General features: G+C 45.5%; 1 protein-coding gene across 1 annotated transcript in view; it reads left to right on the plus strand.

Moving 5' to 3' along the window:
* The first annotated feature begins 298 nt into the window (after window positions 1-298).
* The window catches only part of FGD4 (FYVE, RhoGEF and PH domain containing 4), a 257,216-nt gene continuing 243,776 nt past the window's right edge, over window positions 299-13,738 (plus strand). Inside the window, exon 1 of the mRNA XM_037990137.2 lies at window positions 299-455. The gene's annotated coding sequence lies outside the window, so the exon portion shown is untranslated. The remainder of the gene's footprint in view (window positions 456-13,738) is intronic.

Raw genomic sequence — 13,738 nt, forward strand, 5'->3', positions numbered from 1 at the left:
CCGGCCTGGCCACTGCGGTAGCGGCTTTGAGTGGTGAGTGCGGGAGCTGCAGAGACCGAGACGCTGCGGCTGCCGCAGGAGGAGTTGCAGTCAAACTCGTCGCGACGCCCGGAGGGAGCGTCCCGGTAAGGAGAGGGAGAGGGAGGCACTCGCTGAGGAGACGCCGCAGTTAGAAGGCGCCTCCGGAGTCGCACCGAACCTGGGCATGCAGGCGACGTCCCCCAGGGGGCCGCTCGCGGCTGGACGGCAGCGGGGAGAAGTCGCGGAGCGGCGGTCGAGCCCGGCACGATGAGCGACGAGGGCGGCTCCAACTTCAGGCGGGTGGCGATCCGGCGGAAGTCCAACCCCTCCTACCTGCCGCCCGGGGTCCCCCGGCCCTGGAGCAGTCCTGCGTCGCACCTGGGACGTGCGGGGACGGCTGCCCTTCAAGGGCCAGGTTCCCTCAGGCACCACAGGTAAGCGCCTCGGGGCGCGGGGGGGAGGGTGGCCCCGGCGCGTTAGGTGCGAGTGAGGGACGCTCTCAGCGCCCTGCAGGTGCGCCCTCTCCTGCCGCTGCGGAAGTAACTGGTTCGAGAGACTCGTCGTGGAAGGCTGCGCTCGGCCACCCACTACCTTAGCTATGCTGTCCCTTTCCCCCCAGAGGACCTTGGGCAGGAATCCGCCTACCGCTGAGCTTGCCCTGGAGGTCACTTCTCAGAGAATTCAGAAAGTAAAGGTATAATTCTTTCTTTTTCCTCTAACTTTTGTTAGGAATTGGGCAAAGACCAGTTTTCTAGCTACTGAAGCTTAAGCTGCTTCGCTAAATTCCTGCTTTGGGCAGCCGTGGTGAAGGCCTAATGTGAAGGGGAGGCTGATGTCCACCCAGGTCCGACAACTTAGGTGTGGTGGAGCAAACCTCCTTAGTGCCTGGGTTTTCTTAAAGGTACGTTTGACTCCCAGGCTGTGTCTGAAAAGCGGCAAGGAAAAGCTGTTCCTGGTATCAGAAAACGGAATCGTTATTGCTGTTTTCATGTTAATAGATTCAGATGTCAGTAATGCGGTGTTTTTGATTTCTGAATTCTCATCGAATAAGTCCTCAAGGTGATCTATTCAAGGCGATCTATTCAAGGCCCAAATAATCTCCCCGTCTTGTAAATGTGTTCCTTCTCCCCAGGCGAGTTTGAAACTAGGATTTCTTTTTTCTTTGATTTGCAAAACTTCATTAAAATCCCCTCCCCTCCTTTAAGCGGTAACCAGAGATGTCTGCTATGTAGACCAGCTTACGAGGCAAAACTTCATTTGAGCAGCAGAAATACAAATAATTCTAATTATTTTCACGCATTTCATTCTGATTAAGCAAATATGACGATTTAAATATGACAAATTTTAGAGCTTTTAAATGTTCCCTTTTAGTCCTGGTTCTGAAGTTGTAGTAGGCATAGAGCAGAAAAACATGATGAATTAAAAATATATAACTACACTAGATAAGGGCAGAAATTGTGAGGTGAGAACATATGTAAACAAATAATTGAATTACAGTGCCTTCGGTCTTCATTTCCTCGTCTACAGAATGAGGACACTAGTGAAACAGTTTCTGAACTCTTCCAGTCTTAGGTGTGATTCACTCAAATTAATGCGAGGGTGTTGTTTTCTTCCTTATCAAATGAAAATGATTTGCTTTGGATCGAAGGTATTTATTTAATGGTTTTTCAAGTTATTTAATGTACAGAATTTGTTAATCATCAACTGTTTTCAATTGGAGGATAGTGGGCACCAAATTCCTTATTTTTGTGAGACAGAGTCTCACTCTGTCGCCCAGGCTGTAGTGCAGTGGCATGATCTCAGCTCACTGCAACCGCTGTCTCCTGGGTTCAAGCGATTTTCCTGCCTAAGCCTCCCGAGTGGCTGGGATTACAGATGTGCACCACCATGCCCAACTAATTTTTCTGCTTTTAGTAGTTGCCCAGGCTGGTCTCGAACTCCTGACCTCAAGTGATCCGCCCGCCTCAGCCTCCCAAAGTGCTGGGATTACAGTTGTGAGTCACCGCTCCCGGCCTCAAATTGTTTATCATTTTACTTAAAATCACCTGGCTTAATTACAAACCCATTCAGTAGGTGAAAAGAGGAAGTGCCCTCTTAGCGGTAAGGATAAAAGGGAGTTGTGGCAGTCTACAAATCATTTCTACAAGGTGGCTCTGCTTTTTTTGTTTTCCATTCTCTCTCTCTCTCTCCTTTTTTTTTTTTGAGACGCAGTTTTGCTCTTGTCCTGCAGGCTGGAGTGCAGTGGCGCAATCTCGGCTCACTGCAACCTCTGCCTCCTGGTTTCAAGATTCTCCTGCCTCAGCCTCCTGAGTCGCTAGGGTTACAGGTGCTTGCCACCACGCACAGCTCATTTTTGTACTTTTAGTAGAGACGAGGTTTCACCATGTTGGCCAGGCATTTTTTTTTAAGAGACGGGTTGCTTGGCACGGGGGCTCACGCCTGTAATCCCAGCACTTTGAGAGACCGAGCGGGAGGATCGCTTGAGCCCAGGAGTTTAAGACCAGCCTGGGAACATTTCAAAACGCCGTCTCTACAAAAAATGACCCGGTGCAGGCTGAAGTGGGAGGATCCCTTGAGCTCAGGAGGTGGAGGCTGCAGTGAGCCATGATCGTTTCACTGTATTCCAGCCTGGGCAACAGAGTGAGACCTTATCTCAAACACAGAGAGAGAGAGAGGGAGAGAGAGAGAAGGGGAGAGGGGAGTCAGAGAGAGATGGAGTCTCACTGTGTTGCCCAGGCTAAGGCTGGAGTGCTATGTCTATTCGTAGGTACAATCGTAGCTCACTACAGCTTTGAACTTTTGGGCTCAAAGCTATCCTTCTGCCTCAGTCTCCTAAGTAGATGGGTCTACAGGCACACACCAATTTTTTTTTTTTTTTAATTCAGAGAAAACCCAGAGCAGTTTTTTTTAAATGGAGAACCTAGCAATACCTTTTCTAGGAGTGTTACATTGTCTCAATATTGTTAACTGGCTGAAACTCAAAATTCTTGTTGCTATTTTCAGGGTCGGAAAGTAATTATCTTAATAGATACAGCCGTTCCCCTTTCCATAATAAAATTTGTAGTATCTGTGGGAGACGATCTAGTGTTTTGAGAAGTACTCTCAAACTACTGGATGGCCACACCCTGTTCACTTTTGGAAGGGTAAAAACTATTTTAGAAAGTGCTTTCTTCTGTGACTCAAATCTGCCTCCCTATTAGTTCAATGGTCTCATTGAACTATTTATCATTAGATAATTCTGTTCTTCCTCCCTCATCAAAAAGTAAACCAGATTTAAATTACTGAAAAGTGCCAGTTCATTCTATAGCACCTAGAAAAATATTTATATATGAAAACCACAAAATTTAAACGCATTACAAAGTAGGCATTACTCAGTTGAAACATTACTTGCCCTTTTAAAGAAGAAGCAACAAAAACTGAAAAGTCAAGAACTTGCCAGATAATTGTGCTTAGCATTGTTGTGTCATGTTCTATGGTTTTAAACCCTGCTGTTTTTAGAGTTCTATGCTTTTTGGCAAAAATAATAAACTGTACCAACTGTATCCTTCGTGTATTCCTGAATGTGAAGCTCCCCATTTAAGTGAAACAGAAAGGTGAAGCAAGTAAGACATAGGCTTTGGGGTTATATAGCACTCACGTTCTAGTCCCTCTTACATAGCTAGCTGTGTGAATTGGACTGTGTCTTAATTTCTAAGTTTCTTCATCTGGACAATGGAGATAACAGTCCTTATAATCAGTGCAGTGGTGCACTCCTGTAGTCTCAGCTACTTGGGAGGCTGAGACAGGAGAATCACTACAAGCCATGAGATTGAGGATGAAGTATGCTATGATTGAACCCATGAATAGCTACTGCACTCCAGCCTGAGCAACATAGCAATACACCATCTCTTTTTTTTTTTTTTTTTGAGACTGAGTCTTAATCTGTTGCCAGGCTGGAGTGCGGTGGCATGATCTTGGCTCACTGCAACCTCCACCTTCCGGGTTCAAGTGATTCTCCTGCCTCAGCCTCCCAAGTAGCTGGGACTACAGGCACATGCCACCACACCCAGCTAATTTTTATATTTTTAGTAGAGACGAGGTTTCACCATGTTGGCTAGGATGGTCTTGATCTCTTGACCTTGTGATCCTCCTGCCTCAGCCTCGCAAAGTGCTGGGATTACAGGTGTGAGCCACTGTGCCTGGCCAAGACTCCCTCTCTTAAACACACACACACACACACACACACACCCCCCCCAAAAAACAGTACTTAATAAGACTGCTGGCAGGATTAAGTAAAATTGTATAGGTAAATGTCTGACACAAAGCAAACAGTATCATCACAAGGAGTCATTATTTTTACTCATCTCTGTGTCCCCAAAAGTCTACCACTAGTACTGGCATATAGGAGACATTCTATAGATACTTAAATAAATTAATCAATTAATGCTGTCCCCCATGATGTTCATAATAGCTACTGTTCATTGAATGCATTTTCTTTTCTTTCTTTCTTTTTTTTTTGAGACAGAGTTTCGCTCTTGTTGCCCAGATTGGAGTGCAATGGCACGATCTTGGCTCACTGCAACCTCCACCCCCTGGGTTGCAGCAATTCTTCTGCCTCAGCCTCCCAAGTAGCTGGGATTACAGGCACCTGCCACCATGCCCAGCTAATTTTCATACTTTTGATAGAGACAGGGTTTCACCACAGTGGCCAGGCTGGTCTCAAACTCCTGACCTCAGATGATCCACCTGCCTCGGCCTCCTAAAGTACTGGGATTATAGGCTTGAGCCACCGCAACTGGCTATTGAATGCATTTTCTTTTCTTTTTTTTTTTTTTGAGACAGAGTTTTGCTCTTGTTGCCCAGGCTGGAGTGCAATGGCCTTATCTCGGCTCACAGTAACCTCCGCCTCCCGGGTCCAAGCCATTCTCCTGCCTCTGCCTCCCAAGTAGCTGGGTTCACAGGCATGTGCCACCACGCCCGGCTCATTTTGTATTTTTGGTAGAGGCAGGGTTTCTCCATGTTGGTCACGCTGGTCCCGAACTCCTGACCTCAGGTGATCCACCCACCTCGGCCTCCCAAAGTGCTGGGATTACAGGCGTGAGCCACTGCACCTGGCCTGTTGAATGCATTTTCTACACTGAGAACTGTATTGTGGTACACACAAATATGCTTGTGTATAAATTTATAGCAATTCTACCAAGTAGGTAACATTATGCTCATTTTACAACTGAAAATTTGAGACAGAGAGTTTTACTAACTGGCTTGGCATTATTAACTGGTAGTTGATTAGCCAGGATTCAAACATAAGTGCGTTTGGCATCAGAAGCAGTGCTCTGACCATATTCATAAAGTAGTCTCTTTGGAAAATGAGTTCGCTTCTTTAGTCCTAGTCCTAAGCAAGTTGCTAAGAAGTGCTATGAGAGCAAAGAGGGTAAAAGACACCAGGTTGTCTTTAGGCATGGAGTAGGGGGAACATTTTGACTATTGTGGCCCCATAAATTTAAAGATCTAGAAGTCATTTGGTTACCCTCTCTCAAAGTGGTCTTTTCCATTATAAAAAATTCATACATTCAGGCCAGGCATGGTGGCTCATGTCTGTAATCCCAGCACTTTGGGAGGCCGAGGCGGGTGGATCACGAGGTCAGGAGATCGAGACTATCCTGGCTAACACAGTGAAACCCCGTCTCTATACAAAAAGCTAGCCAGGTGTGGTGGTGGGCGCCTGCAGTCCCAGCCACTCTGGAGGCTGAAGCAGGAGAACGGCGTGAACCCAGGAGGCGGAGCTTGCAGTGAGCCGAGATTGCACCACTGCACTCTAGCCTGGGTGACAGAATGAGACTCCGTCTCAAAAAAAAAAAAAAAAAAAAAAGGGCCGGGCGCGGTGGCTCAAGCCTGTAATCCCAGCACTTTGGGAGGCCGAGGCGGGTGGATCACGAGGTCAGGAGATCGAGACCATCCTGGCTAACATGGTGAAACCCCGTCTCTACTAAAAATACAAAAAACTAGCCGGGCGTGGTGGCGGGCGCCTGTAGTCCCAGCTACTCGGAGGCTGAGGCAGGAGAATGGCGTGAACCCGGGAGGCGGAGCTTGTAGTGAGCGGAGATCGCGCCACTGCATTCCAGCCTGGGTGACACAGCAAGACTCCGTCTCAAAAAAAAAAAAAATCACACATTCAAAGGAATATAAATACAGGCACACACAAAGTAAGTTTAAAAATTCTTTGTTAAGTCTACTGTATCAGTTTAGTCCATTTCTAAGTACTGTTACACTTGGATTTATTTCTGCCATCTTATTTCATGCTGTATTTGGCCCAGATTTTTTTAAGCCTTTTTCTTTTCTATAGTTGAATATCTGAAGCCCTTGAGGGTAGAGGAGAGTCTCTCTTTTTTTTTTTTTTTTTTTAAATTTATTTATTTTCGTGACAGGATCTTGCTCTGTCACCTAGAGTGCAGTGGCATAATTATAGCTCACTGCAGACTCCAACACCAGGCTCAAGCGATCCTCCTGCCTCAGTCTCCCAAAGTGCTGGGATTACAGGTGTGAAGCACCACACTTGGCCAGAGAGTGTGTCTATTGAATGTTCCTGCTGACTCATTCAAGGTGGCTTATTGCCTTACTATTCCTTAGTTTTATGGGAATTCTTAAGGGTCTGTATTGAAGATGCCTTTCTGTAGCAAATATTTGTTTTTACTTTCAACCCAGCTTTAATTTATTAGCCGGCATTTCCCTAACTTCAGGGTAGTGTAGCGTAGGTTTGCTTAGGGGACGCTTATTTTTCCACTTAGGCTTGGTACAGGTCTATAGATTTTCTCAGTTTGCTTTGGTGGAAGGCAGGTTTTTTTGTTTTGTTTTTTTTTAATAGAAGGTAGCTTGAGAAAAATCTGCCTTACAGTGTTCCCTTTGTTTTTGAGATGGAATCTCACCCTGTCGCCCAGGCTAGAGTGCAGGGGTACCATCTCAGCTACTGCAACCTCTGCCTCCCGGGTTCCAGCGATTCTCTTGCCTCAGCCTCCTGAGTAGCTGGGACTACAAGCGTGCGCCACCACGCCCGGCTAATTTTTGTATTTTTTAGTAGAGGCGGGGTTTCACCATATTGGCCAAGTTGGTCTCGAACTCCTGACCTCATGATCCGCCCGCTTCAGCTTCCCAAAGTGCTGGGATTACTGCAACCTCCACCTCCCAGGTTCAAACGGTTCTCCTGCCTCAGCCTCCTGATTAGCTGGGATTACAGCATCTGCCACCACACCTGGCAAATTTTTGTATTTTTGTAGAGATGGGGTTTCACCATGGTGGCCAGGCTGGTCTACAACTTCTAACCTCAAGTGATCCACCCACTTCAGCCTCCCAAAGTGCTGGGATTACAGGCGGGAGCCACCGTGCCTGGCCCAGTGCTCCCTTTTATGGAACCTTAGTCCCAGGCCTCAGGTTCAGCTCTTTCCTATTGTGAAAACCCAAGGCCGAAACTTGGGTCCTCTGCAAGGCTTTTAGTCCCCTAGGCTTTCAGGTTCCTGGCAATGGCTTTGCCTCTTGGGCAGCGTGGTCTTACTTGTGTTTAGGTTTCGGAATTTTTTTTTTTTTTTTTTTTTTTTTTTTGCTTGCCTTTGGGTACCTCCTTTATTTTGTTATGAGCTCAGCAATGCATTTGTTGTATCTGAGCAGCTGAATATCTGTTTTAATTTATTCAACATCTGGGTGCTTTGCGGTGAGGGACTTTTTACATTATTTACTTGGTAAACTTTCTATATAAGTACAGTTTTGTTTTGTTTTGCTTTTTCCTGGTACTCACCATGGCTGGAATGCTCACATTTTCAACATATACTCCAGTATCCTGAGAACTTCTAGAATACTAATTTCATCTTCGGGGAAGAGGGATAGAAATTTTGGTAAGAGCAATACAAAAAAGTACTGTTTATTGAATTCTGGCACTGAACCAGGACTATGTGTATGTTACCTCTAGTTCTTATAACAACCCTGAAAAAATAGGTAGTATTATTACAATTTTAGGGAAGGAAAAACCAAAGTTTCAGAAAGTCCTTTTGCCGTACCCTGCACCTGGTAAATTTCGGAGGCAGGATTCAGACTTATGTCACTGGCTTCAGTGCTTTCATGCCTGTTAACACCTGTTCTTAAGGGTTTCCAGGGCTCTGAGTGGTCAAACGTAAAGCAATACCTCTAGGTCATTTGCATTTATATGTGAGAACTAATGTTATTTGTAACATTAACAAATCTATATTATATTTTTAAATAAAAGTATCTTTAGTATTATTAGAATCATACAATGTTCTAAACAAGTAAAGATTTACATTAAAATGATGGATGGTATGCATGTACATGAATATTATTAATTATCATTAATGCTTCTTAGAAGCTCCTTAAAGATGGGCTCTGAAATTGGAACCAGGAAAGGTTTCTTATATTTCCTTCCAAGAACAGTTTAAAGAGCAGTCAGTGTTTTTTGTTTTGTTTTGTTTTTTAAGAAGGAGTTTCACTTTTGTTGCCCTAGGCTGGAGTGCAATGGAGCGAACTCAGCTCACCACAACCTCCATCTCCCGGGTTCAAGCGATTCTGTTGCCTGAGCCTCCTGAGTAGCTGGGATTACAGGCAAGCGTTACCATGCCTGGCTAATTTTGTATTTTTAGTAGAGATGGGGTTTCTCCATGTTGGTCAGGCTGGTCTCGAACTCCCGACCTCAGGTGACCCACCAGCCTCGGCCTCCCAAAGTGCCAGGATTACAGGTGTGAGCCACCGTGCCTGGCCTAGTCAGTGGTCTTTTAATGAATAGCCATGTAAACTTGTGGACCTAAGAACACTGAGAGAGACTCTTATTCCACAGTCACCTGCTTGCTTGCATTCCTTTTCTCTGCTGAAGGAAATCTAGGTTCATGGTTTTAACTGGTGACAGAGGAGAGGAACTGGAACTTGTTGAGGGAACGGGAACTTGATTGGGGGGCTGCCTGCGGCCACTTGCTGTTGGAGTCAGTCCTTTTTTAGGGAGATAACATACATATAGTTCTGGTTCAGAACCAGAATTCAATCAGTAGTAATTATTTGTATTGCTCTTACTGAAATCTCTTTTTTTTCAAATATGTATTTGCTGGAAAATTGATTGAAAAAGGATTAGAACATGATGCATTTATTTTTTATTTTATTTTATTTATTTATTTTTTCGAGACAGAGTTTCACCCTTGTTGCCCAGGCTGGAGTGCAGTGGCGCAATCTTGGCTCACCGCAACCTCTGCCTCCTGGGTTCAAGTGATTCTCCTGCCTCATCCTTCTGAGTAGCTGGGATTACCAGCATGCACCACCACGCCTGGCTAATTTTGTATTTTTAGTAGAGACAGGGTATCCATGTTGGTCAGGCTGGTCTCGAACTCCTGACCTCAGGTGATCCACCTGCCTCAGCCTCCCAAAGTGCTGGGATTACAGGCGTGAGCCACTGCGCCCAGCCTACATGATGCATTTAAATATATGGATGTGGGGCCGGGCGTAAAAAGGTCTATTAGATAATGCTGATGATCTGCTTGGTTTCCAGATGCCATTCTGCCAACTGTATCAGAATTACTTGGGATTGCTAATTAAAAATTCCTAGCCACACCCTTGACATAATGACTCAGAATCTGAGGGGGTAGGGTTAAAGAAGCTGTATTTTTTTTTTTTGAGACAAGAGTCTTGCTCTGTCACCCAGGCTGGAGTGCAGTGGCGTGATCTTGGCTCACAGCAACCTCTGCCTCCCAGGTTTAAGCAGTCCTCTGCCTCAGCCTCCCAAGTAGCTGGTATTATAGGCACTTGCCACCATGCCTAGCTAATTTTTTTTTTTTTTTTTTTTTTTTTGAGATGGAGTCCTGCTCTGTCGCCCAGGCTGGAGTGCAGTGGTGTGATCTCGGCTCACTGCAAGCTCCTCCTCCTGGGTTCATGCCATTTTCCTGCCTCAGCCTCCAGAGCATCTGGGACTACAGGCACCTACCACCACGCCCAGCTAATTTGTTGTGTTTTTAGTAGAGATGGGGTTTCATTGTGTTAGTCAGGATGGTCTCGATCTGACCTCGTGATCTGCCCGCCGCGGCCTCCCAAAGTGCTGGAATTACAGGCGTGAGCCACCGCACCCGGCCAATTTTTTGTATTTTTAGTAGAGGTGGGGTTCCACCATCTTGGCCAGGCTGGTCTTGAACTCCTGATCTCGTGATCCACTTGCCTTGGCCTCCCAAAGTGCTGGGATAACAGGCGTGAGCCACCACGCCCAACCAAGAAGCTGTATTTTTAACAAATGCCCAGACGATCCTGATGTACAACCCGGTTTATAAGCTTCTGTGCATTCCCAAACATGGGTAAACCCCACTTTGGGTCCTGAGGACAGGTAGCCAAGATTTGCTTGGAATAAGACAAGTAGTGCTATAGATAGTCCCTCAATACATAATCTGGGCCCTCTGTACTTTCTGGCAGACTTTTTGCTCATTTCTGTTTGACTCCTAATTGCATTTTTTGTATCTGTTACAGGTCTTTCCTACTTTGTTGTTTTGTCTCAACTCCACCTTCTCTCTCGAAGTAGACCTGAATTTGTGGCGATATACAATTTTTATCAGAGTGGGGTATCTGAAGTGAGCTCAATTGACCTGTCACTTCAGACTTGATTTATAGTCTCCTTTATTGCAGCCCTCTGCTTTTCCTAATCTGGCAGGTAAACCCAGTCCTCAGAGACATTTCTCCTCTGTTACCTTCCATGGTTTGCCCCTTTATTCTCATTTATAGGGTATTTTTTCCCCTCCCCTCCCCCAGTGAGGTAATCCTAGACTTTATTTATTTATTTATTTATTTATTTATTTTTGATACAGAGCCTCCCTTTGTTACCCAGGCTAGAGTGCATCTTGGCTCCCTGCAACTTTCACCTCCCAAGTTCAAACGATTCTCCTGCCTCAGCCTCCTGAGTAGCTGGGATTACAGGCCACACCATCACGCCCAGCCAATTTTTTTTTTTTTTCTGAGACGGAGTTTCACCGTCGTTGCCCAGGCTGGAGTGCAATGGTGCGATCTCAGCTCACCGCAACCTCTGCCTCCTGAGTTCAAGCGATTCTCCTGCCTCAGCCTCCTGAGTAGTTGGGATGACAGGTATGCGCCACCATATCCGGCTAATTCTATATTTTTAGTAGAGATGGGGTTTCTCCATATTGGTCAGGCTGGTCTTGAACTCTCAACCTCAGGTGATCCGCCCACCTTGGCCTCCTGAAGTGCTGGATTTACAGATGTGAGCCACCGCACCTAGCCTAATTTTTGAATTTTTAGTAGAGATGGGGTTTCGCCGTGTTGGCCAGACTAGTTTTGAATTCCTGGCTTTGAATGATCCACCTGCCTCGACCTCACCATCCTCCCAGTGACTTTCTTAACTTACTGTGTGGACCTCCCTTGCTGCCCTCACTTCTTCATCATCCTCACCACTTCCTTGTCTTCTTTTGGACTGACTTGTGTTTACAACATTGGATTAGCAATTTTAAGGTCAGCAATGAATTCCCAAGTAGCATTCAGCGCCTATTTTCAGCCCTTCTTAATTTTTCTGTGACATTTATACCTTCTTAAAGCTCTTGTCTTGGTTCTGATGACCTGAGATATCCTGATTTTCTTACCTCATTGGTTCTTCAACTTTCTTCCTCTGGCTTTTCCATTTTCTCCTTTCTCCTCTTGTCTTCTGCCAGCATCCCCTTTTTCTCCTCTCCCCAGCCTTCCCTTATCATTGGGGGTCCCATCTGCCCTCTGGGAAAGTTCAGCAGAGAGTATCTATAGCTACTTCGTGTTTTCAAGAGCCTGCTTAATGAACATAAATGCCCCAAGGGCACCAAATCACAGTTTCTTTTAATATTGCAATCCAGCCCCTTCTCCTGACTTTCCTTGGCAATTTTCCTAACCTTGCTCTTGTTTGGCTTCAAAGTTTTTTTAAAAATGGAATCTACCTGCCACCCAATGAGCTACCAGTTCTTATCAGTTTTCCTTTATTTCACATTGAATGTTTTTGCCTTATTTTTGGCCTATTTCTCAACAATAGTGTTACTGTTCATTCTATGTATCTCTTTCCTCGCCCCAGTAATTTTTCTTTTTTTTCCTTTTTTTTTTTTTTTTTGAGTTGAAGTCTCACTCTTGTCCCCCAGGCTGGAGTGCAATGGTATGATTTGGCTCACTACAACCTCCGCCTCCCAGGTTAAAGCGATTCTCTTGCCTCAGCCTCCCAAGTAGCTAGGACTACAGGCACCTGCCACCCCGCCTGGTTAATTTTTATATTTTTAGTAGAGACAGGGTTTCACCAAGCTGGCCAGGCTGGTCTCAAGCTCCTGACCTCCGGTGATCTGCTCGCCTCGGCTTCCCAAAATGCTGGGATTACAGGCGTAAGCCACTGCGCCCAGCCTCCCCCCAGTAATTTTTCTTAAATCTGAGTATGTGTCATATCTTTGCCATAGTCAAAAACCTTTCATGTCTCCCCAGCTGCCTGTTACTGATGTCTGTGATGGGATCCGGAAATGATTGCCTTAGTGATTGTTGGTTAAACCTTACCAGTAACTCTTGGAATAGGTATATCTTTTAAAAATCGACACAAATATTTAATCTTATTTGAACTATGAAAGCTAGACTAGTCATGCATTGATCACACTTTAGAAGTTGTGTGTATGTTTGTTTTGAGGAATATATTTGGCATCATTTGGTCCAGTCACCGTAGCTCACATCTGTAAAACCAGCAGTTTGGGAGGCCATAGCGGGAGGATTGCTTGAGTTCAGGAGTTCAAAATCAGCCTGGGTAACACAGTGAAACCTTGTCTTGTCTCTCCAAAAAAAAAAAAAAAAGAAAGTAAAAAAATTTGCCAGTATGGGCCGGGCGCGGTGGCTCATGCCTGTAATCCCAGCACTTTGGGAGGGCCGAGGCAGGCGGATCACAAGGTCAGGAGATCGAGACCATCCTGGCTAACATGGTGAACCCCATCTCTACTGAAAATACAAAAAATTAGCTGTGCGTGGTGGCAGGCTCCTGTAGTCCCAGCTACTGGGGAGGCTGAGGCAGGAGAATGGCGTGAACCTGGGAGGTGGAGCTTGCAATGAGCCAAGATCGCGACACTGCACTCTAGCCTGGGCGACAGAATGAGACTCCATCTCAAAAAAAAAAAAAAAAAAAAAAAAAAATTGCCAGTATGGCCTATAGTCTTAGCTACTCAGGAGGGTGAGGTGGGAGGATTGCTGAAGTCCCAAAGGGTGAGGCTGAGGCTGCAGTGACCTGTGATCATACCACTGTATTCCAACCTGGGTAATGGAATGAGACTCTGTCTCAAAAAAAAAAAAAAAAAAAAAAAAAAAAAAATTGGCATCATTTGCAGGTCATTGTCTTGAATTTGTCATCTGTTCTTGAATTGCAGTTGGCAGTGCAGACATTAGCACCAGCAAGTGTTCTGGGAGCCCACAGTCAACTTCGTATTATTGCCTCACTTAAGCGAGAATAGAGTGAAAACAAACCCAGTTGCTGTGGGCCTCACACATGCACATCCATTCATTGAAATTAAACTGTCAGCCTTCATCAACTGCAGTGTCTGTGGAAACCAGGGAGCTACCATGGTTCTGGGAACTGCACTGAGCCTCAGTGCAGCTTTGAACAAAATGCCAAATGTCCACCCTACTCTGCAAGGCTGAGGTTGTCCCCTGGGGCCTCTGGCAGGGTTTTGTTTTAGGCCACATGTTAATAATAGTCTTAAAAAGTACAATGACTTTACAA

The sequence above is a fragment of the Chlorocebus sabaeus genome, chromosome 11 (genome assembly GCF_047675955.1).
Source record: "Chlorocebus sabaeus isolate Y175 chromosome 11, mChlSab1.0.hap1, whole genome shotgun sequence".
Taxonomy (NCBI): domain Eukaryota; kingdom Metazoa; phylum Chordata; class Mammalia; order Primates; family Cercopithecidae; genus Chlorocebus; species Chlorocebus sabaeus.